Here is a 23,306-nt window from a genome sequence, read left to right on the forward strand (position 1 = left end):
TAGGACAGCCACCCAGTGTTGAAAGAAGTAAGCACCTAAACTCTTAGGATTCGCTTAGTTTCTGTTTTTTCCCTAGCAGTGGTCCCCCCAAATAGGACTGCTCTGTTTTTGGAGTAGATGATGCTACCCCATCATCCTGTGATTGTCTAAAACTTAGATATTTAAACAGTTTGAAAACTTGCTGCGAATATAATTATAATTATAAATTGTAGTAATAGAAGTTTTATGGCTTTCTTTTTTATCTTCTCCGTTTCTACCCGCCTAAGCTGCTTCAGAAGCTACAGAATGTCTGTAAGTATATACAATTAAAAATAATTATGATATACAAGTAGTTGTTCTTGGCAGTAGATTCCTATGGAGGTTTTTCTGCATATTTTTGGCAGTTCTCAAGGTTTTGTTCCTCTTTATTTAATAACTTAAAAAGTTGTCTTTATTTTCCTTCGTCTAAATTCATCTGGTTTTATGTGTACTTTTCCCACCTGATGTTTTGTTTGCTTAATGCTTGCTGTGACACTAGGCCATGTAAAGAAAAACGATTCTTACCAGACATTTTCATTCGTTTTATACCACTCTGTTGGCAGTGAGAAAAGAGTATTTCCCCACTGGATACATTCTTTGTAAGATCAAAATCAATGCAGAGTGAAATTACCCTTTTGCTCCCATTCCCGCAAAAAGGCAGCCTCCATAGCAAGAGATGAAAAGGAGAAGTGTAGTGGTGTTTGCTCTTTCACAAAGTTGTTTTTGGTGAAAGAATGTAATGTATACATGATTTCCTGTTAACCGCTGTGGGTGTCCAGGTTTGATACTGTTGTGTGACAGGCAACCTGACATTGCTTCCTTTTTCTGAAGAATTGATCGAATGTGAAGCCCAAATGCTAGCTAAACTAGGAAACTGCTGTTCCGGAATGCACAGGAAATCAAGCTGTTTAAGTATTTCTGCTGAGATACAAGGCAGGCTGTAAACTGTCAGGCTGCATTGCCTTCCCACTGTCGTGACTGGTTTTGAAAGCTGGCTTCAAATAAGTGAAAGGCCTGGTGTTATCATAGCAGCACTAAAACTAATGAATAAGAATTACGGAGTTGGCTGAATAGAAAGGAGGCACGTCTAACAATTAGAGCTGTGCACCAGAGCTCTCCAGAACCTGCTGTGCTCCCTCCCTGTCCCTGGGAGCATTCAAACAGACACCGGGTGAGTCCCCGCTTAGCTGGTGCGTGGATCCGGGCCTGGTGGGAAGCAGGTGGCAACACTCCAGTTGGATAATTTGAGGAACATTGAATAAAAAAAGTGCTTACCCAAATCTAGAGTATAGTGAGAATCCAAGGACAAGTAAGAGGGGTGGGCGAGGGTCAGTACCTATACCTGAAGAGGAAAGAGGAAGGGCTATTCCCAGACCCCAGGAGGGGTGGCTGTGTAGAGATGGATGCCTTTCAGGGATGCATAGGGCTGCAGCCAGGGAGTCAGTCTCCTGCCCTTAGGCTCCTCTTTCTTATCCCCATTGACCAAACCCATCCCAGAGCCAGAGAAGCAGACATGATGCAGTCCTTAAGTTAGCCTCCCTCAGCTCAGCAGGACAGGACCAGGTGGAGACTGGATCTGGAGGGGTAGCTGGAAACTGTCCAGCACAGATGTTGTGAAAGCATTTCCTATGTTGAAGGGGACATCCCTGTTATCCCCGTGAATACTGTGGAACTTGTTTCTATGAAGAATCATTGAATCTCAGAAGTACTTGAGGTTACCCAGTTCAGGCATCCAGAAAGTGCAGACTTCCTATTCATCCAACATCTAGTTTAATATTTTCAGTTGTAGAGAACAAAATTTTACTTGAAGGAGCAGCTTGTTCTGTTGTGGAACAGCTCTAATTATTAGGGAGGTTTTTCTTGCATTGAATGTGCCTTCCTGTAACTTAAGAGTGGTTGCTTGTTCCCTCTTGGAGCTACACAGAACAAGGCTACTGTCTCTCTCTCTCTCTCTTTTTTTTTTTAAATAAATTTATTATTTATTTTTGCCTGTGTTGGGTCTTCATTGCTGTGCACAGGCTTCTTCTAGTTGCGGCGAGCGGGGGCTACTGTTCGCTGCGGGTGCGCGGGCTTCTCATTGCGGTGGCTTCCCTTGTTGTGGAGCACGGGCTCTAGGCACACGGGCTTCAGTAGTTGTGGCGTGTGGGCTCAGTAGTTGTGGCTCGTGGGCTCTAGAGCTCAGGCTCAGTAGTTGTGGCGCACAGGCTCAGTTGCTCCGCGGCATGTGGGTTCTTCCCGGACCAGGGCTCGAACCCGTGTCCCTTGCATTGGCAGGCGGATTCTTAACCACTGCGCCACCAGCAGAGTCCCAAGGCTACTACTGTCTTGCCCTGTATCTTTTGTCCCCATTATAGCCTTTTTGTTGGTTGTTGTTTTAACGGTCATTCATTTATTCAACATGTACTAATTGAATGTCTACTAGGGGCCAGGTTCTAGGTGTGGGATATTCAGCTGTGAACAGGGCAGAACTCCTCCTGCATTCATGAAACTCATATTCTAGTGGATAGAGGTGGACATTGAACACAGAAGTGTGTAATGTGATGACCGACCAGTGTTGATAACTGCTGAAGCTATCAACTGTTTATCTTGTTCACAAGAGAAACTTAAATTTGTTGTGAGTCAGCTGTGTAATGCAGTTGCCAAAAAGCCTCATTCTGTCTTAGGCTATGTAAACACAGTGCCCAACACTAGAGAGGTTAGAGGTTATGTTTCCTCTGCCTTCTGACTGTCCAGCTGGACCTGAAGTGTTGCGTTTACCTTCTAGAAGGACACTGGCAAACTAGAACTTGATCAGCGGATGTCCCCATTATAGCCTTTTTTTTTTTTTTTTTTTTTGGTACACGAACCTCTCACTGCTGTGGCCTCTCCCGTTGCGGAGCACAGGCTCCGGACGCACAGGCTCAGCGGCCATGGCTCACGGGCTTAGTTGCTCCGTGGCATGTGGGATCTTCCCGGACCAGGGCACGAACCCCTGACCCCTGCATCGGCAGGCGGATTCTCAACCACTGCGCCACCAGGAAAGCCCCCTATAGCCTTTTTTTAAAAAAAATTTGTTTTATTCAAGTATAGCTGATTTACAGTGTTGTGTTAATTTCTGTTGTATAGCAAAGACTCAGTTATACATATACATATTCTTTTTCATGTTTACCTCCATTCTCTAGATGTGGTTTCAACTTGGGTAATGCTTAGTAGACTGTCTCTTCCCTTGACCCAGTAATTTAATTTTAGTAATGCAGCCATGGATTGAATTTCCTTTTCTTTTTAAACAACTGTCTTACTTCTGACTCTCAATGTTAAAGTACCGTTAAGCCAGGTCTCCAGCATTTCTTTCTGTACAGTTTATGTTTATACTTAAATGTGGGGCTCAGTATCTATCTCTATTAAAATGTCATCTCACGCAGCCTTCTGCATTCAGATTCTTCTGAATATTGTCTTTCATCAGACTTCGTGCCATCTACAAAATTAATAAGCATATTCTCAAACATCATCTATGTGATTAATATAATTACTCAATTAAAATAGAATAATGATACTAGGCCATTCTTTCAGGTTATGACAGCTCAATAATTAGTATTTTTTGTGGATGGCATTTCAAATAACTGTGACTACCCTTAACTATGTCATCCAGCCCACATTCTTCATTTTATCCAGACCTTTTTGGAAAATGAAGAGACATTCTCTTTGTGGCATTTTTCTCTGACACCAGGGTTACCAGAAAACATGTTAGGATAATTTGACATGACACTGGAAATACAGTAAGCCACTGCTGTTCCGTTTTACCCCTGAGTCTTTAAAATCTATCTACTGAACTGTGTTTGAATTGATACCAGGCTTGCCTGTGGTTTACCGTTTTTGTATGTGCCCTTTTCTTCTTTTCTGGAACCTCTGCCTTCATGTGTGGAGAGCTTGCTAGTAGTGACTCCCTTGGTTCCTAAGGATGAGATGAGGCTAAAACTGAAAAGTGAACTCTGTTCCCTTTTTTCAGGATGGGCCACCGTTGCCTGTTTTTAAGTCTCTTCTTGAATCAAATATAGAACGCTGAGGTGAAATAGAAGTTGAAAAATTGGGCCTTCTGACTTTGGTGAAGGTTGTACCATCTTTCCCAGGATTTTTAAAAATAATTAATTAATTAATTAATTACTTTTATTTGGTTGTGGCAGGTGTGCTCCTTAGTTGCGGCCGGCAGGCTCCTTAGTTGTGGCTTACTGGCTCCTTAGTTGTGGCATGCAAACTCTTAGCCGCGGCGTGCATGTGGGATCTAGTTCCCTGATCAGGGATTGAACCCAAGCCCCCTTCGTTGGGAACACGGAGTCTTAACCACTGTGCCACCAGGGAAGTCCCTTTTCCAGGATTTTTTTTATCTTGCTTCTGATAAAGCTTAAAAGGAAGTGGGAGGGGATGCGGTGGCAAGGTTGCTGCTGCTGCCGGCAGTCCGTGAGGTCTCCTGGGCTCGCTTTTGCCTTCCTCGCATGCAGTCTTCTTAGTTCATGTGCCTAAAGCACTAGCACATGTTTTTGGTTTGGTTTTTGATTTGCAAGTTCCCTGTAAGATTATAATGTTTTCTTAAGAGGCTACCTTGTTTATCGGTAAGAAAAAAGACAAAATTAACCTTACCGATCCTGGGAATATTTTTGTTTTCCAAAGCACTGGGTATCCTGTTTTCTGTTCCACTCAAATGCCCAGGAACCCATCCACCTTGCTGGTCATGTGACTTTAGGGGAGAGTTACTGAGGCTGTCCGTTGCCTAGTACAGAAGTTTCCATTGGGACCAGAATGTGATTAAACACGCCAGACCTGCCAAGACGTGACTTTTAGCAGAGGGCTTGCCTTCACTGCAAGTACCAGAAATTCGCTTGGGCTGACTGAAGGGTCAGTGTATTAGGGGGATCAGTATATTAGCTAAGTTGATAGACCAGAAGCTGTTTCACAATTTTTCTTGCTTTTCACATGCCACAGAGAAAAAAGACTGTATCCCATCTGGTGCGCACTGTTGTGGGAATCTTGTACTTTAGATTCATAAACAGAGTATGTTTGGGTTTTCCAGATTTGGCTGTGTTGACTGAGTATCACTTTTCTTTCCTTTTGACTATCACTGATTTTTAGTTGACTAAGAAAGTGGAAGTCATACTTTTGTTTAGTGCTCACGGCTATTCCAAGGTTCCTGTGGGCACCGTTTTCCATCAGGCATTCAGAAGCGCTGCTACAGCATAGCAGTCATAGCTTTGGTGAACACTGGTCCTGGTTTGTCCTGTTGTCCTGGCATAACTCACTCTCAAAAGTTTCTTGGTTTGGAAGGAAAATTGTATGGTTCCCTTGGGTACATCCCAGAGTATCCTAGAAAGCAGTGGTTCCCATGGTGCAGTTACTACTCTGACCTCTGGGCCTTCCTTACTCACCTTGTCCTACAAAAAGACTCCAGAATGACTTGTAGGACCTGAACACCTAACAATCCTTGGAGTACTGTTTTCCTGGACACACGTGATTGTGTACTTCTCTAGAAGGATAAAGATACTATTCATGGCTGAGGAAGAACTTTCATCATTTTGGTAGATTGAAAAAACATCTTCTTAATGAAAACACATCTCCTACTTTTCTAGCTGCACTGATCTGTTTAAAAATTTGTCAGTGAAGGTTCTTTAGTAATATCTTATCGTTAAATGAAGATTTGATACCTAATGGGTCTTGAAAGAACCTGTGGGCTTTTGCAAGCCACATCACATCTTGCTACATCCAAAGCACTGACCACTGTTGATTTTCTGTCTCCTTCACTAGATGGTGGTAGCACTGGGAAGGCAGGGACCATGGCTTATCCATCCTGCCTCCATCATTGACCATTCTGTGGGTTTGGATGAGAGAAAGAGGGAAATCGAGGAAGAATGGGAGCTGTGAATAAGCCCTGTTGCTTTCTGCTTCCCTTTTAGGAGGTGAAGCACCCGAGCTGCCTGTCTAGGAATATGAAAGGTAGTAAATATTTTAGGAAGTGGCTTCCACAACTTTCTGAATCTGACAAGTCATTTAGGTTCCCCTGTTTGTTACCCTACAACTTCCAGCACTACTGACAGTGCAGGCCTGGATGATTCTCGGTTTTAGGGCTACCTGCCGGTGGTAGGATGTTCAGTTAGCAGCATCCTTGGTCTCCACCCACTCGATACCAGCAGCACACCCCTCCCTCAGCTGTGACAGCCAGAAATGTCTTCAGGCATTGCCGAATGTCTGGGGGGCAAAATAGTACCCCCTCTGCTCCCTCCACCCCAAGAACCACTGCTCTATGGGAGCTCATGTCTGGGATAAATGCAGACCAGAGAAACCAGCAAATAATGGAACTCTGGAGTTGGAAGGGAACTTAGAAATCATCAAGCGCGGTTTTTTTCCCCTGGTACTACCCACCCCCTCTCCAACACACACCACCATTTTATACCTGAAGAAACTGTGGCGCAGGGCAATTAATGACGAGAAAAAAGAAAAAATACAAGTATTGGAGGTAATACTGATTTTGGACTGTAGGCTTATTTAAGATGATTTACAGGTCATGAAACTGTATCTACTTTCAGGCAACTCAATAAGAAAACATAAGCTTATGGAAATAGATAAGAAAGATGAACAAGGATTCACATCGCAGGAAAATCAAAGGCTAGCACCACTAAAAAAAGAATTTAAGATATTTATTGAATATTTTTTAGATTAAAAAAAGAACAGAGCAGACTCACTAGAATATGACTGGCTTTCTGGCACAGCCCCGTGGAGCTCTGTGGGCTTCATATTAGACTATTTTAAGTGTGTATATGTGTGTGTGTGTGTGTGTGTGTAAAGAGAGAAGAGGATTTAAAGTAACAATAATAGGGCTTTTTCAAAAAATGATTTGCTTTTGAGATCTAGATAATCTAGACAGTGACCCCGCCAATGAGATATTTCCACTGTAGGTTAAGTTATGTTTTATAAGGGCATTTTGTATCTTACTAAGAATTCTCACAGAAAGGCAAGAACACCAAATTAAATATTAGCCGCTTGTGTTTATTTTAAGACTCATCTCAATAACCAAGAGAATTTGGGTCTCACACTTTGTACCTTTTGATTACAAACAGCTCTAAAGAGGTTTATGTTGTACTTCATCAAAAATTATAGAGGATCGGCCGGCTGAGACGCTTGGGGACCGAAATTAGGCAATTCAGAGTTTCTCATGCGTGTTATCTGCCTTTTGTTTTGATCGCTGTCATTCTTAGTCTGTCTTTTTCAAGATTCTTCTGGAAAGACTGTCCCGGGTGAGGACAGAAGAGAAAAATGGCAGGATCCTGAGTCACCGGCCCACACAATCCCTCCTATCTGAGGTAGGGTAAAAGGCGACGGACAGATTTTCTGTCTGAACTTTCGGTTGAGAGTATTGTACTTAGATTCCATCTGATTGTTCTTTCTCGTGGTTTCAGTTCGGTTTGCTTTAGGCATAACCCAGTTACGGCTGAACTCACACAACAGGAAGGGTTCTGAAAAATGGTGTCTAAATCCATTTTTAACGAATCAGAAAGCATCAGGAGAACTTGTTAATGGAATTTATCCCACTGTTCTGGTCACCTGTTGCCTTGAGTAGACACAGTGGTCCCAACCCTGCTCTGATTTATCTTTTCATGTACGCTGTGTTGTTTTTTTTAAATCGTTAACCTGTCACCTCAATTCTTGATGAGAGAACTTTCAACCATGTATGGTGGGTAATTTGTCGGAAATACATCACCGAAAAGCTGCCCTTCTGCTTCTAGCATTTGAAATCCCTTAGCAGGGAGACATTTTTCTCGGAACAGATCTTTTGAAGGGCCATAAAACAGTTCTCCTGGCAAGACGTCCTTTTAAAACTTTTTAGAACATTACAATATTACGCTGATTTATCAAAAACATGGATTCTGACTTGAGTAGCTGCAGACTTCTGGCAGACACAGGCGTGTCAGGTGTCCTGGCACAGGTTTGGAGCGGAAGGGGGCTTTCCCGCTTCTTTATGTAATCCACACTCAGCACATGTGGGAATTTGATGCAGTTTCTTCTGTCATACTGAAACGCTTAGCTTTTCATACCGGACATGCTGCTCCGTGAAAACAGGCTCTGCGTATGTCTGTATATATTTAAATGAAATGAAAAAGAAAAGCAAAATCCAAGAAATGCCTTCAGTTTGCAGTGGTGATTATTTTTAGGCCGTGTTCATATGCACCAAAAGCTCTCCTTTAAGTCAGCTGACTGGAACTTGGAACAGAGCTTCCCATAGAAACAATAGTATATAGTATGTGTGGTGCTAAAGTTTCCAGACTAGCCCTCAAAGCTTAGTTAACCCATCATTGGCTAACAGGCTTTGCAGCAAAGGGACAGTGCTGTGTAGCATATCAAAACACTGTTGAGATATAGAGAACAGACTTGTGGTTGCTGAGGGGGAGGGGAGGTGGGGAAGGGAAGGCGTGGGAGTTTGGGATTAGCAGATGCAATATTATACATAGAATGGATAAAAAAGAAAGTCCTACTGTGTAGCACAGGGAACTATATTCAGTATCCTGTGATAAACCATAACGGAAAGGAATATGAAAAGAATATATACGTGGGTGTATAACTGAGTCACTTTGCTGTACAGCAGAAACGAACACAACATTGTAAATCAACTCGACTTCAATAAAATAAAAAGCAAACACTGTTTAATGATATTCAACCTGCAGCTTGTTTCAGTGCTAGACCTTAAAATTGAAAAAAAAAAAAAAGTATTGCGTAGGGATACATTTAATTTCTCTTCAAAGGTGGGTTTTGAGGAAAAGTAGTTCTAAAGAGACTTGGCGTGGTGAAAGAGCCCCAGGTGAACCTGAAGACCTGCTACGTAGCAATTGGGGCATCTTAGACCAGTAAAATCAACCTCCTTTTTTTTTTTTTTTTTTTTTTTTTTTTTGCGGTATGCGGGCCTCTCACTGTTGTGGCCTCTCCCGTTGCGGAGCACAGGCTCCGGACGCACAGGCTCAGCGGCCATGGCTCACGGGCTTAGTTGCTCCGCGGCACGTGGGATCCTCCCGGACCGGGGCACGAACCCGTGTCCCCTGCATCGGCAGGCGGACTCTCAACCACTGCGCCACCAGGGAAGCCCAAATCAACCTCTTGATCCTCAGTTTCTTCAGTGTTGTGAAGTAGTGGTGAGGATCAGAGCAGAAAGTGCACAGGAAGCTGATTTGTAAACTGTGAAGTTCTATACAGAGGTCCAGGGTAAGTTCTGATTCTTTCCTTAATTATGAAAGCCCTGTGACTGGGCATTTCTTTTTCTTGACACATATGTATTAGTAGCAGCACTGCTTAACAATTAAGATTGATCCCATGTAGCTCACAGACACAATAAATGCATGTTATTTGGACTCATTTGCCAGACAGTAACATTTGGTTTTTTGAGACCTGTGGTTGGAATTTCCAAAGCAATCTCTCTCACTGTCATGCTCTCATTTTTCCAGTCTTCAAACCTCTCCTGTTCTTTCCTTTGTGTGAGTGAGTATCTCTTTGTTAATCACCTTCTCAGGTTTCGGGTTACATAGCAGGGCTCCCACTCCAGGCTGGCCTCCCAGCGGCCCTGGCCTCTCTGTGACCCACGCCTCTGGCCTCAGACCAGCTCTGCACTGTCGGCAGCTCCTGCAGTTGACCAGCTCTGACAAGGGGCCCCCTTCTGCTCGAAGCCTCGCTGGACACCAGGCAGAGGCAGCCTGTCTGGAGGGACCACAGCCTTGGAACAGTATTTTTGATGGCACAAGCCTGGCCCTAGACCCTGATGCTAAGGGTAACACTCGAAGTGCTATGGGCCTCATCCCCCAGCCCAGGAGCTTTTCTGGTGGAAGTGGTGTTAGGAAAGAAAATGGGGGCTCAGTGGCCATTGCAGAGCAAAGTGTTCCCATTGCTTGCCCCATTCACTGGGGCAGGTTGGGGTGAGACTGCTTGTATACATGTAAGATTCATGGTAACCCACCAAAGAGGTGCATTGAAAGGGACTTACTAAAGTATGTTTTTTTGTGTGTCAAAGTTACAAATTTCGGGTCTAAACAGAATAATAACATTTAATATTGGAAGCAGCCATTAGAGGTCAGGAAGTACAGCTTATTCCTTTTGGAACGGAGAAATCTTTTTTTTTTTTTTTAATAACTTTAAAAAAATTAATTAAAAAAGTTTTTTTTTTGCTTTTTGGCTGCACCTCGGCTTGCGGGATCTTAGTTCCCCATCCAGGGATTGAACGTGGGCCCTCTGCAGTGAAAGAACAGAGCCCTAACCACTGGACCACCAGAGAATTCCCTGGAGGGGAGAAATATTGAGCTGAACAAGTAAACTTATTTGCAAGTGTCTCGTGCCTTCAAATCTTGAGCTCTTTCACAGGATGTCCTTAAGGTGCTACATCTGCTTGCTACCCCCTGTGTTCTCTGTGTAAGGCTGGCACTGATTGGCACAGCTGTTCGCTGAGATCCTAGGATCTGCCTAACAGTCTACAAAGACCAGACATGAAGTTAGGGGGTAGCCTACTCTACTACCGCTGTTTCCCTTCTCCCACCATAGAGAGAATTAGTGGTATTTATTAAGGAAGGCAATTTGTAGGAGCTACAGAAACAAGACATATGACACAGTTTCTGCTCTTTTAGAGCTTACAGTGCTGTATTATCTCACATAATTAGAGGGAGCCAATTCTGGACCACACAGCACGTACTGAATTGGATATCAGTGTTTCTCCTACCAACTCTAGTTAGGATTTAGAAAAGATCAATTTACTTCTTGGGCCTTAGTTTTCTTAACCATAAAGTGAGGAGATTGAAGTCTGAAGCCTTCATATCTGTACATTTTGTGAGTCACAGTCTCCTGATACTTTTTCATTTTAATCATCAATCTTTTGATTCCATTTATTCTTTTTATTTCAAGAAATTCTTAGCTAAGATGTAGATGCTAATTAATTTATATGCTGATGTGTGATAGGCAACTTAGCACTTCACCTTATAGAACCTCAGGCTGGAAAAAGTGGGGAATTGTATAATGGTCCATTTCTTCAGTTTTAAGGCAGAATAGATCCCAAACCTATATAAAATAATTTGGATTTTTATACACCTCATTAGTAAATAGTAAAATAGAATATGCCTGCTTTTGAATATTCAAAGACTTAGAGGATGTGAAAGAGCTTTTGACTTCACAAAGGGATTTGACCCCAGAATTGTTTGCCATAGTGAGTTAGTTCCTCCAGTGCATTTAAAATGTAATATGTTATTTTCTTTTTCTGTTTTTAAATTAAACTATAGTTGGTCAAGGGGTCTTTCATTATTATGGAGACAGTTCTAATTCTCAAAGTACATGAGGGCTCAGAAGGTTTTAGCAGTAGTTTCCCACTATAAATTTTGAAACCAAATTATTTTGCCACTTCAAAATAATTTGCATCATCAAGACAGTCAACTGCCCATGACTAAATTTTCCTTTCAAATAAAGAATCTTATCTACTGAGACAACTTCAAAAAAAAAATATGTAATATGATTTGCAGAGCTTATGTGCACCAGAGATATCCAGTTCTGTGTATTTACAATTCATAGTTCTGCAGCAGTGCCGAGCATGTACACACAAAATATGCTTTCTGTTACCTAACTGGAATTTTCTATGGTGTAAGAGGGTTTTTTGGCTGTTGTGTTGGAATTTTCCTGACCTTTCTTCCCTCTCCGTTCCTCCCAATCGTCCAGGCGGCATTCATTTGTGAAACAATGAGTTAAAATATGGGAGTTCATCTGTGGCTGTTGGATGTGTCCCCCAGTTAGGGGATGAATTTGTGACTGAGGTGGGAGATGCCTTCTGTAGTGGCCAGAACACGGACCAAGTACAGACAGATTTAGGTCCTGATGCCTCTCACTAGCCTTATGCAAGGTATTGACACTTAACCTCAGAACCTGTTTTTCATCTAGAAAACGGAAATTACAGTAATAATGCCGAGATCGCAGGGTGGAAGAGAGCATTTTTCTCTTTTCTGAAGGGGCTGACATAAAACAGGCCTTCCATGAAAAGTAGCTCTCTGCCTTTCCCCTCCAACCCGGGGAGCAGCCAGAAAGCAGCAACAAAACTGCAGTCTGTGGAGTAGCAGGGTCTGAGACCTCCGTGGGGTGAAGGCATGGAGGGCAGGAGCCATGAACAGGATTCAGCACAGGGTAGCCTGGTGTCGTGGTTAAGCCATTGGCCACCAGAGCCTGAGAGCCTGGGTTCAACTGTCCTAGCTCTGTGATTTTGGTAAAGTCACTTATCAGTTGAGTGCCTCAGTTTCCCAATCTGTAAACCAAGGCTAGTAGCACTTATGTCATCAGGTTGTTGGAGATCCCACGTGTTAATTTGCGTGCAGCGCGCAGAATGGTCCCTGGCACACGACAAGTCTGTGTTCACTGCAGTCTGTTACCATGAAAATTGTTTTTTGTTGTTAGCGTCATGCAAACTTTAAAACCATTACATGAAATGACTGTAGTCTTCACAAAGAGAACAGATCTTGTCCATCAAGGAGGAGCAGGGCTTGGCCAGCATCTTTAACAGGAGATAGATTTGCTCTTAGAAGTCTGCTCTGGTCTTTCATCTCGCTCCCTGCCTGTCCACTCTGTACAGCTTTTGTTATTAATGTGGAGCAGTTGAAGTCACTGACTTGGGTGCCGGCCAGGCCAGTGTTTCTGCGGGTGTATATTACTTTCCTAGGCTGGTCCTGAACAGGATGATGGAAATCAGAGGTACGGGGAAGCTGTCCTTCTAGGCAGCCTGCACATAAGGTGTGTTTGCCGTCTTCCTCGTATTGGTGCTGATGGATCAGAATCTTACTTAGTATCCTAGTAATTTTTTTTTTCTCTTACCCTACAACCTTTATCTCTTCTTTTAGCTGTCGTTTTGCTTGTTCTCGGGTTAGACAGACTAACGCTGATTTATTATTTGTCTTTCTCCATTGTTGTTTTATTGTTGAAAATCTTTTCTTCAGCTAACTAAATACTTATTGAAGGCAGGTGAAATTTCTCCATAAAGCTGTATATTTCTGTACTGTGTGTGTCTGTATAAAGAGATGTGACATTTGGGGACTGTTCAGTCTATATTGTTTTTTTTCTCTCTCTGTAAGTAAAATAACCCTGTGGGGAAAATATTTGTCGAAATAGCAAGTGAAAGTGTGTTTCCCTCAGAAACTGTGTCGCTTGAGAACCCACTTTTATTTTCTGCTCGTCTTTTTGTATTGGGGGCTTGGGAAACTATGTTTTTGTTGTTTTGGAAAAGCCATGGAATTTTATCAGACATTTTCCTGAACCTCCCTACCTTCACCTTTTCCTGAAATATTTCTTTCAAAGTCCTGTTTTCCGCTGTTAGAGGATCGATCCATCATTTTAAAAATATGGGAGCTTGCTTGGCTTAGGCCTTTTTGGTGATCCTTTGGCTTTATAAAAAAGAGACTGTTTGTCTGAGAAACAGCACTCGGGAGATCATATGACCATTAGTGTGAAACTTGGGGCAGCGATCTGTTAGCTTGAGCCGTTACAATTTGTTTTTCTTTTCATATCTGCAAACAAATGTGTGTCCCCGGACCCTGTGGGGCATTGTGATTGGGGATGGGAGATACATTCTCCAGTTTTAGACTTGATTCTGACTTCTCTGTTCCCTAATTGTGGGGCTTTCTGTGGTTTTAGTAACTCCCATTGTGAAATAGAAACTGATTTCTAGTTAATCTTAACCAACTGCTCAATTGTGACATGCATGTATTTCTTTTCGGTTTCACAGTTGTTTTCTGCTCTTTTCTCGATCTGTAAGCAGTACTTGGGAATTCAAATAACGGGAAATATTTTTCTTCCATAATGGTGTGTCACAGGTGTTTGAGTGCTACACGTACTCCCTACTCCATTTTTAATGTCAATTTAGTGGAGATAAAACATGGATAATAGCTGTGGGTGTAATGAATCTGGACCCTCTCCCCAGTGGCTCCGTATCTCCATATGTTATGGTGCCCCTCTGATCTTTCTGAAATGTGCAGTGTCAGAGCACGGAGACTTGGTGTTTAACATAGGCATTTCTGAGATTTTTCTGTATGGTTTGGATATAAAATAGCTTGCACAAACCACATGCTGCATCCATTTACAGAATGCAGTGAAAGGAGAAAGCTTTTAGTGTTATACCCTTTATAGAGTCTAGCTCTTTTAAAAATATATGTTTTTATGATATGTTAGAAAATTTTGAAAATGCCGAGAAGACAATAAAAATTACTTGTAACTACCACTCAGAGAAAAACTGACTAATTTTCCGGACTAATTTTCTATGCTTATTTATATGGATATGTAGTTATTCTTTTACAAGAATGTCTATAAACCTTTTTGAAACCTGCCTTTTAAAAAGCATAATAATAGATATGAGAAGCTTTCTCACATCCCAAAACTATTCTTTGAAAAGATGATTTTAAATAGCTGCAGCTTGGCATCCATTGTATTTTGGCTCTGGAAATACTTATTTAAAGATGTGCCAAAGAAAAAAGTGCATTTGGGGGGTAAGGTCTTTCTTCCTAATTTTAAAAATAATTGGGTTAAAAAAGTAATTAAGAGCATGTTAATTTTGTGCTTTACTCAAGATAAATTTATGTAATGTTTACTACATTTCTATATTAAAACATTTACTTTATATAATTCTTGGTATAGCAACAACTAATTAGAAGTAATTAATGTTTAATTAGCCATTCACAGCTGATTAAACAAGTGATGTTTTCAAAAATGAACTTATCCTATTAAAAAAATCAAACTATGGACTTCCCTGGTGGTCCAGTGCTTGAGACTCTGCACTTCCACTGCAAGGGGCGCGGGTTCAATCCCTGGTGGGGAAACTAAGATCCACATGCCTCACGATGCAGCCAAAAAAAAAAAAAAGACTTAAAAAAAAATATCAAACTAATTTTGAAATAGTTCTTTCTTTCTTTCTTTTTTTTTTTTTTTGTTTATATCAGGTCTTGTTGCTGCACGCGGGCTTTCTCTAGTTGAGGTGAGCGGGGGCTACTCTTCGTTGTGGTACGCAGGCTTCTCATTGTGGTGGCTTCTTTTGTTGCAGAGCACGGACTCTAGGCACGCAGGCTTCAGTAGTTGTGGCTCACGGGCTCTAGAGCGCAGGCTCAGTAGCAGTTGCGCACGGGCTTAGTTGCTCCGCGGCATGTGGGATCTTCCCGGACCAGGGCTCGAACCCGTGTCCCCTGTATTAGCAGGTGGATTCTTAACCACTGCACCACCAGGGAAGCTCCTGCAATGGTTCTTTCTTTTAAACTTGAAATGAGATGAAAATCTTTTACACCTGAATTTTGGGTTCACCTACCACGGTCAGTTGGTGCCATCAGCTAGGCTATAATTTGGAGGTGAACTTGACTTTCCTTGGGCCACCAGGCTGTACAGGACAGGAAAGGCCGTGCAGTCAGGGAGACAGAGGCAGATGGTCCTCATGATGGGTGCCAAGACCCCAGCAAAGACGGCTGCTACACCTGACAGCCTAGGATCAACAGTAAATGTCGGTGGCCTTGCTCACCCTTTCCTGGAGAGAAAAGAAGCTCTCCCCCCTCTGCTGGCATATTTTGAAACTGCTTTGCAGCCTCTGTTCAGCCCGGGGTAGCAGGTGTCAAGGCAGTTAACTTCTAATGGGCAGTGAAAGAGGAGGTAGTGGCAAAGCTGGGGCCGGGTTGGCAGCCCGTGTGGCTGTCTCATGCAGTCCGCATTCTGGCGTTCTCAGAGTCTTTCAAAGGAATAAGTCATTTAACCTTGTGGCATTCTGGCGTACTCGGCTCTTCAAGGGGAGTAGTGATGAAACCAAATGGAGCCGTCAGTCAGTGGATCTTAGTGACGCTTTTCAGTTTGAAAACTAAGCCTGCAGTCACAGAACCATCTCTGAAAATCACCCTAGAATTGACTACTGTGGCTTGCCCTCAACACGAGGGAGCTGATGTGGGCAAAAGAACATGCTGGAGAATCATGTGTCCCCGAGTTTGTATATCTTTGGAGTAGTATGACTTTGGGCATATTTCTTAATCTTTCTGAACCTCATCTGTAAAAAATGATGCGAATAAGAATTGCTTTCAAGACAAGTGAGAGCTTGTATTTTATAAGTGCATGGCACAGAGTAGGCTTTTGCTCAATATTAGTTCCCATGATGATGATAGATTCGTGCTGTGGTGGTTGTAGATGTGTGCTGAGTCATCCGACCACCCTGTGGGCGCTTGATTGACCATTGATTATGTGGTGGCTCTGCAACAAAGTCGTTTCCCCTTCTGAAACACAGCCTCCTCGTGCACTGAGCTAAACTCGAAAACGCAAAGCTTTATAAAGAGATGCTCCAGAATACAGTGACTTAAGTGAAAAGGTTTGGGGGGGGGGCTTTTTTCCTTTTTCTCAGAACAGTCCAGATGGTCCGTACTCCAGGACTAGTAGGAGGCCTCAAATTCCTTCCATCTTGTTTCTCTGCCATCCTGTGAGTGCTGCCCCCATCTTCACAGTCAAGGTGACTCACCATGACCTCTTTTCAGCCAAGAGAAGGGACATGATCTAGATGTTGTACAAGATCATTTTCACTCAGAGTCACACGGCCACAACTAGCTGTAAGGGAGGCTGGAAAATGTCATCTTTAGCAAGCCAGACACCCTGCAAAGGCTTCTGGTACTGCAGAACGGGAGCTGGCGAACAGTGGTCTGAGCATCCAATCAGCCAGCTACCTGTCATTGTAAATAAAATTGGATAGGCTTATGGTTACCAAAGGGGATAGTAGGGGGTAGGGAGGGAAATTAGGAGTTTGGGATTAACATAGTCACACTACTATATACAAAATAGGTAAACAACAAGGTCCTATTATATAGTACAGGGAACAATATTCAATATCTTATTGAATGGAAAAGAATCGGAAAAAGAATATATATATATATATACACACACATATGTATGTGTATATATTTATCTGAATCACTTTGCTGTACACCTGAAACTAACACAACATTGTAAATTAACTACACCTCAGTAAAAATATACAAAATTTTAGAAACAAATTATATAGGGGGCTTCCCTGATGGCACAGTGGTTGAGAGTCCGCCTGCCGATGCAGGGGACACGGTTCCGTGCCCCGGTCCGGGAGGATCCCACGTGCCGCGGAGCGGCTGGGCCCGTGAGCTGTGGCCGCTGAACCTGCGCGTCCGGAGCCTGCGCTCCGCAACGGGAGAGGCCCCAACAGTGAGAGGCCCACGTACTGCAAAAAATAATAAATAATAATTATAATAATTATATAGGAACACAGCCAGACCCATTCGTTTATGAATTGTCCGCGCAGCAGCTTTCACATTACCATGGAAGAGGGGAGGAGTTGTGACGACCTTACTGCCTGCAAAGCCTCAAGTATTGACTGCCTGGCGCTTTACAGAGGTTTGCTGACCTCTACTATAGAAAAGGGGGAAATGACTATTAGGGGAGCAGTTGACAGTCTCTGGTAAGCAGGTGAGTCACTGCCTTGGAAATTCAGAGTTAGGAGTTGGGTCTTATAAAGACTAATGAGCCCGGGAGAGTGAGTTTGTGTGTGGGTGGTCGTTGGAGAACTGCAGCACTGGGAAAAAGATGTAAGGAGCCAGGCCTGAAGGAGCCTGGTGGAGGTGAAGGGGGCAGGTACAGAAGGTTGCTTCCTGAAGTGAGCTTCCATCTTTAACGTGGAGCCTCATGACTCAAGTACTGCCCCCCCGCCCCGCCCCGCCCCGCCCCGCCCCAGCCCCATTCCCTGCAGCCCTCTCCTCTGTCTTGCACTTGATAATTGCTGCATTCCCACTGCTGCTACCGGGGCTCAGATCTTCTTTTCCCATTGCTTCCTCACTGGTCTCCCTGCACAGAACCTCAGCCTCCAAACCATCCAAGGTAACCTCCTTTCAGTGTGGCTTTTTTTTTTTTTTGATGTGGACTATTTTTTTTTTTTTTTTTTTTGCGGTATGCGGGCCTCTCACTGTTGTGGCCTCTCCCGTTGCGGAGCACAGGCTCCGGACGCGCAGGCTCAGCGGCCATGGCTCACGGGCCCAGCCGCTCCGCGGCACGTGGGATCTTCCCGGACCGGGGCACGAACCCGTGTCCCCTGCATCGGCAGGCGGACTCTCAACCACTGCGCCACCAGGGAAGCCCGATGTGGACTATTTTTAAAGTCTTCATTGAATTTGTTACAACGTGGCTTCTGTTTTTTATGTTTTGGCTTTTGGGCTGCAAGGCGTGTGGGATTCCCACCTCCCCGACCAGGGATCGAACCCCGCACCCCGTACACTTGAAGGCCAAGTCTCATCCACTGGACCACCGGGGAATTCCATCAGTGTGCCTCTTAGGTTACTTCCCCTTTGAAGGACTTCCCGTGGGTCCCGTTATCTACTCAATACAGGCCCAGCTCCTTGGCTGGTCACTCCAGATCTTTCTCCCCTTTGATTTCCTATCCTGTTTTCCTTATAGCCATGCACACACTCCAGTCCCCAGCCTCACAGAAACGCCTCTTGCCCACTCTGTACTTGGCTGTCTCCACGGATCTGCTCCTATCACCGCCTTAGCCTCGCTCTGTCGAAAGGCTTTGGGGACCTAGGCCACGGCGGGTGCAGGGCAGGCACGTTCACAGCCGTGCAGATGCGGGTGCTGACTTCCTTTTGGTGCCTCCCACATTTAGATTTCCCTTTCCAGCTGGGCCCCGTCTCCCAGCCTTTGAGGGTAAGCGCTCCCTCCTCAAATGCTTCTAGTGCTTGTTGGCCTATCTTACAGCACTCGCTACTTTCTGTGCAGGGCGCGGGGGATTGCTTAGTCATCCCGTGTCTGTTTCTAGTCTCCCAGGGGCTGTAAGGTCTCTGAGGCCGAGTCCAGGTCTACCTGAGCCCTGGCTTCTTCACTTTTACCTAGTAGGTGACGGTCAGTGGTAGAATGATGCTGTCTACAAATTAATGCCTGTCACGAAAAATGAAACCGACTTACCTGGAGGAATTTAGGTGCAAATGAAAATAGGGCCCCGATTAATTATGTGGAAAATGAGTGCCGCTTAAGATCTTCAAAACTCAGTGCAATATTTTAGCGAGTTTTTAGATGAACACTACGTTGTAAAAGTGTTTCCTTCAGACCGGAAGCAGTATTGAACGCATTCTTTTTTTTTTTCCGGCCGCGCGAGAGGCTTGCAGGATCTTAGTTCCTTTACCAGGGATCAAAACCGGGCCTTCGGCGTGAAAGCACGGATTCCTAACCACTGGACTGCCAGGGAATTCCATATGTATGTGTGTGTGTGTGTATATATATATGTGTATATATATATATGTGTATATATATATAGGTATATTTAATGCATTTGGAAGTTTCAAGCAGTTCCTTGGAAGCCAAGGCTGAGCCAGAAACCAGACAGCCCTCGCGTGAGGCCTAAGGGGGAACATGTGGACACAGACCCCGAGTACAGGAGATGGGCCACCTGCAGAAAAGCCTCTTAGTTCACTCCCAGGGTGGGATTGGAGCCCTTTCTAACCAGTGCTGCCAGAGACATACCTTATCATGTAGACGATCCACCTAAACTCACTCCCATCATAATCACAGAAGGTAGCATTTTCACAGCTTCATCTTTCCACGGTCGCTCACCAAATGTCAGAGGAACTTTTAATTTTATAGAAATGATGTACCCTATGGAGTGCCGACTGCTTTTGCTCCCTCTGTCTTTTAAACCAAGCCTAGAACGAGGGGCCCCATCTAAATCATGAGATACTTGCTCACGCTGGGAAAGAATTCATGCTGTCCACTCACCCATCTCCTGTTAATTAAAACCTAGTGACGGGACTTCCCTGGTGGCGCAGTGGATAAGCATCCGCCTGCCAATGCAGGGGATATGGGTTCGGTCCCTGGCCCAGGAAGATCCCACATGCCACGGGGCAACTAAGCCCATGCGCTGCAACTACTGAGCCCACGTGCCGCAACAGCTGAAGCCCGCGCGCCTGGAGCCCGTGCCCCACAACAAGAGGAGCCACCGTAATGAGAAGCCCGCACACCGCGATGAAGATTAGCCCCCGCTCGCCGCAACTAGAGAAAGCCCGCGCGCGCAGCAACGAAGACCCAGTGCAACCATAAATAAATAAATAAATTTAATTTAAAAAACAAAAACCTAGTGAAGTTGGCAATCATGGCAGGAAGCAGATGGATAAGCATGAATTTTAAATGTATATTCAGACTTTCTGAAAGGGTCGGAAGGAACGATATACTACCTAGACAAAATGGTACAGCTCCACCTGGGAGTTCAAGAACTGATGCTTGAAGCACACCTAGAAATAGTGCTTACAGCCCCTTTTGTCAGAAAGGAGGGAAGGGAAGGGCCTTCTTTTCTTACAGTCTGTGCAATTATTAAAGAATTAGACAGTTTATTCTGGAATTTTTTACTCAAGCTTAAGTTACGATAAAAAACCACCTTCTGTCTCTTAACTCATCCTGTACTTACTCTTCTGTGTCCAGTGCCTGGCACAGTAATCAACAAACAGTAAGTGTTCCATACATAGATGTTGAAGGAGTAAATAAATGGCTCTTAATAAAGGAAGGAATAAATAAAGCTCTTACTTGTAAGAGCTTTCTGGAAGATTAAATGGACTCTTCAGCAAAATGATTTTTTTTGCCAGAGGTGAAATGTAAAGACAAAAGAAGCTGATCTTTCTAATCCGCCTCCTGCCTTCACCCTGCAATCTCCTCCAGTACACATGTCCCTGGCACCTCTCCTGGTTTTAGTTTTAAAAGTTCATGAGGAGTGAAAGTGTGTGGCCTCATATTACTGAAAGGAAAACCCCAGTGCTGGGTAAGGGTTTCATGGCCCCTTTTCTTAATAAACATGATATTAAACACAGCCAAAATAAGCTCATTTTGAATTAATCTTGTGTTACAGCACTGATTTGAGGTACAGATCTAGGCTTTGTGTGTCTCATAATAGAATTTTGGAAAGGAAGTAAAAGGTTTCAACCAGAAGCCTCTTTCAACTTGCTGCTGTCTGATTCCTTTGAAGTTTGGGTTTTTTTTTTTTTTTTTTACAAATTTTGATCTTCAACAAAAAGTAGGTTAACGATGTTTATGAGCAACCAAATATAATTTATACCTCTTCATTTTGAGCTCGTAATATTTCTCCTCCGGGTATGTAGGAGAAAAATCTCAGCCGGAGGGAGATTTGCAAAGTGATCCGTAGGGGACACTGCAGTGTAGTGGGTGGGCGTTTGAACTTTGCATCGTACAGACCTGCAGTTTTGATCATTGCAACGTCCTTTAGTCCTTGGAAAAAGTCACTCAATCCTCCAAGTCTATGTTTCTTCATCTGGAAACTGGGAACAGTAACAGTACTTTGCTCAGAGGCTCATTAATGAGATAATTCATGGAAGGCTCTCAGAACAGTGCTATGTACAGTGCTTGCATCGATTGTGATAAAACCAATGCTGTTGGAACAAAGGGATCCCCAAATACAGTGAATTAAAGAAGATACACTTCAGTTAATGCATCCAGGCTTGCAAGGCAAGGCAGTCATACGCCTTGCAAAAATCCAGGGACTCAAGTTTTCTACTTTGTTACTCCATCCTCGCGACATCACAGAGTCCATCTGCATGGTCAGAGTGAGGCCATGGGCACTTCTGTGTCCAAGCTTGAGGGGAGGGGGAAGAGTGTGGAGGTGTCACGCTCAGTGTCTTGAGGCCCAGACCCAGAAAAGGTACACAACCCTGCACTCACCTGACCACATCTGGCTGCCAGAGAGGCTGGAAGTAGAATTTCTAGATTCTGGGTACTGGGTACTGGACAGCATGTACCCAGTTACAAGGCGTTCACGGTGGAAAGATGGAAAAACAGACTTGGGGAGGCAGGGCTTAATCAAGGCAACCATTATTTTTTTTTTAGTAAAAAATAACATCTCAAGTGAGGGTTTCAATCTCCCGGCTCCGGGGGAAGAGGAATGAAAGAGCTGTCGCAGCACAGAATTTGTGCTAACCTCCGCTAAGAGGTTAGTTGTTTTCTGAGGGAGGGAGTCCTTTAAGTGTTAAATGGCAAATCCAGGTAAACCTTGAGGCAGAGTAGGAAGGGTGGGTAGAAAGCTGTAGAAGGGGTGGGAATGTGATAAATGGAGTGAAGGCTGATTAGCTGTGCTCTTCTTGAAAGGCCTGCTCTGTAAGTTAAACTTAACCCCTCTTGTGACCCGGCAAGGACAAAGGACAGTGGCTTCTAGAGAAACTTTTTCTAGGAGTGAGGAAGTTATTTCAAAGCACAGAAAAGAAGGCAGAGAAGTGGAGACTTGCACAGAGAAGTCTTATTCATCTTTTTGTCTTTCAAAGATATACTTTGTGCTATGCAAAGGAAAAAAATTAAATAAATATTCACTGAGATTATCTCTGACTTGGCACTGTTGCCAAAGAAAAGACAAATACATGAGTTTCTGCATTTAAAGGCAAGTACTTCAGGTAAAAAGATGAACTATTAAATAAGCAACTTTTCTCAACCGAAGAAATGCACAGATTCTTAAGGACAGCCAAGTTGGGGGTAAAGATCTAGTATTAGAGCAAAATATTTTCACATGCTCATAAAAATGATCTCCAAATTATTTTATTCTTGTGCATTTAGCAGATGCTAAGAAACAATTAGAAGGAATGAAATGATGTCCTGAGTCGCTCCATAATATTTTTAAAAATCTCCTACAATTTTAGACTTGGCAAGTAACTTACACTAGACTCTTTTGTATGCAAGTAATGCTCATACATGAGCAGGCATTGGTTTTTGTTTTTGTAAGTAACACTTTGCCTAACCACTGAAAATAGCTGCAGCTATTTTAAACAGATGGTCCAAAGTTCATAGGAAAGAAAGGAGAAGTGAGACTGTTTCTCAATTTTTATTTTTCCCCCACCAAAATGACAAAAATAAATAACAGCATATACTCTGAACCAGATTTCATGGAAGTGTTTACCTCTAAGGAAGTTAAGTTTCCTAAGAGGTGGGATTTTGTAGATTGACCTGTATGACTTGACTTGTACAGTCAAAATATAGTGCTTAAATTCCTAGTTTCTGATTGCTTTTATCAAAATGATTGCTACACTGTTGAAATGGAGCTTTTGTTTTTTAAAGGAAAATTAACTTGTGAAATATATGGAGCCTACAAAAACTTATTTCAAAAATTCTGAAATCTTAAGAGGGTGGTAAGTGGTGATGACGTGTTGATAGATTATGTTCCTGTTGCCGGAGACTCAGCAAGAATTCCAGTGGATGAAGTTCAGATTCTTACGATTTCCAAATTCTTCAGGGTTCTTGGGCTAGGAGTTAATTAGCTA

General features: G+C 43.4%; 1 protein-coding gene across 13 annotated transcripts in view; it reads left to right on the forward strand.

Annotated features, from left to right (window-relative positions):
* GAB1 (GRB2 associated binding protein 1) overlaps positions 1-23,306 on the forward strand; it is a 130,560-nt gene that overhangs the window by 37,467 nt on the left and 69,787 nt on the right. The window contains exon 1 of one of the 13 annotated variants that reach the window (XM_067035593.1): positions 12,715-12,774. The exons of the other annotated variants lie outside the window; for them this stretch is intronic. The gene's annotated coding sequence lies outside the window, so the exon portion shown is untranslated. Of the gene's footprint in view, positions 1-12,714; positions 12,775-23,306 lie in introns of those variants that run through there. 13 annotated transcript variants of the gene reach the window in all.

Source organism: Kogia breviceps, chromosome 6 (assembly GCF_026419965.1).
Source record: "Kogia breviceps isolate mKogBre1 chromosome 6, mKogBre1 haplotype 1, whole genome shotgun sequence".
NCBI lineage: Eukaryota > Metazoa > Chordata > Mammalia > Artiodactyla > Physeteridae > Kogia > Kogia breviceps.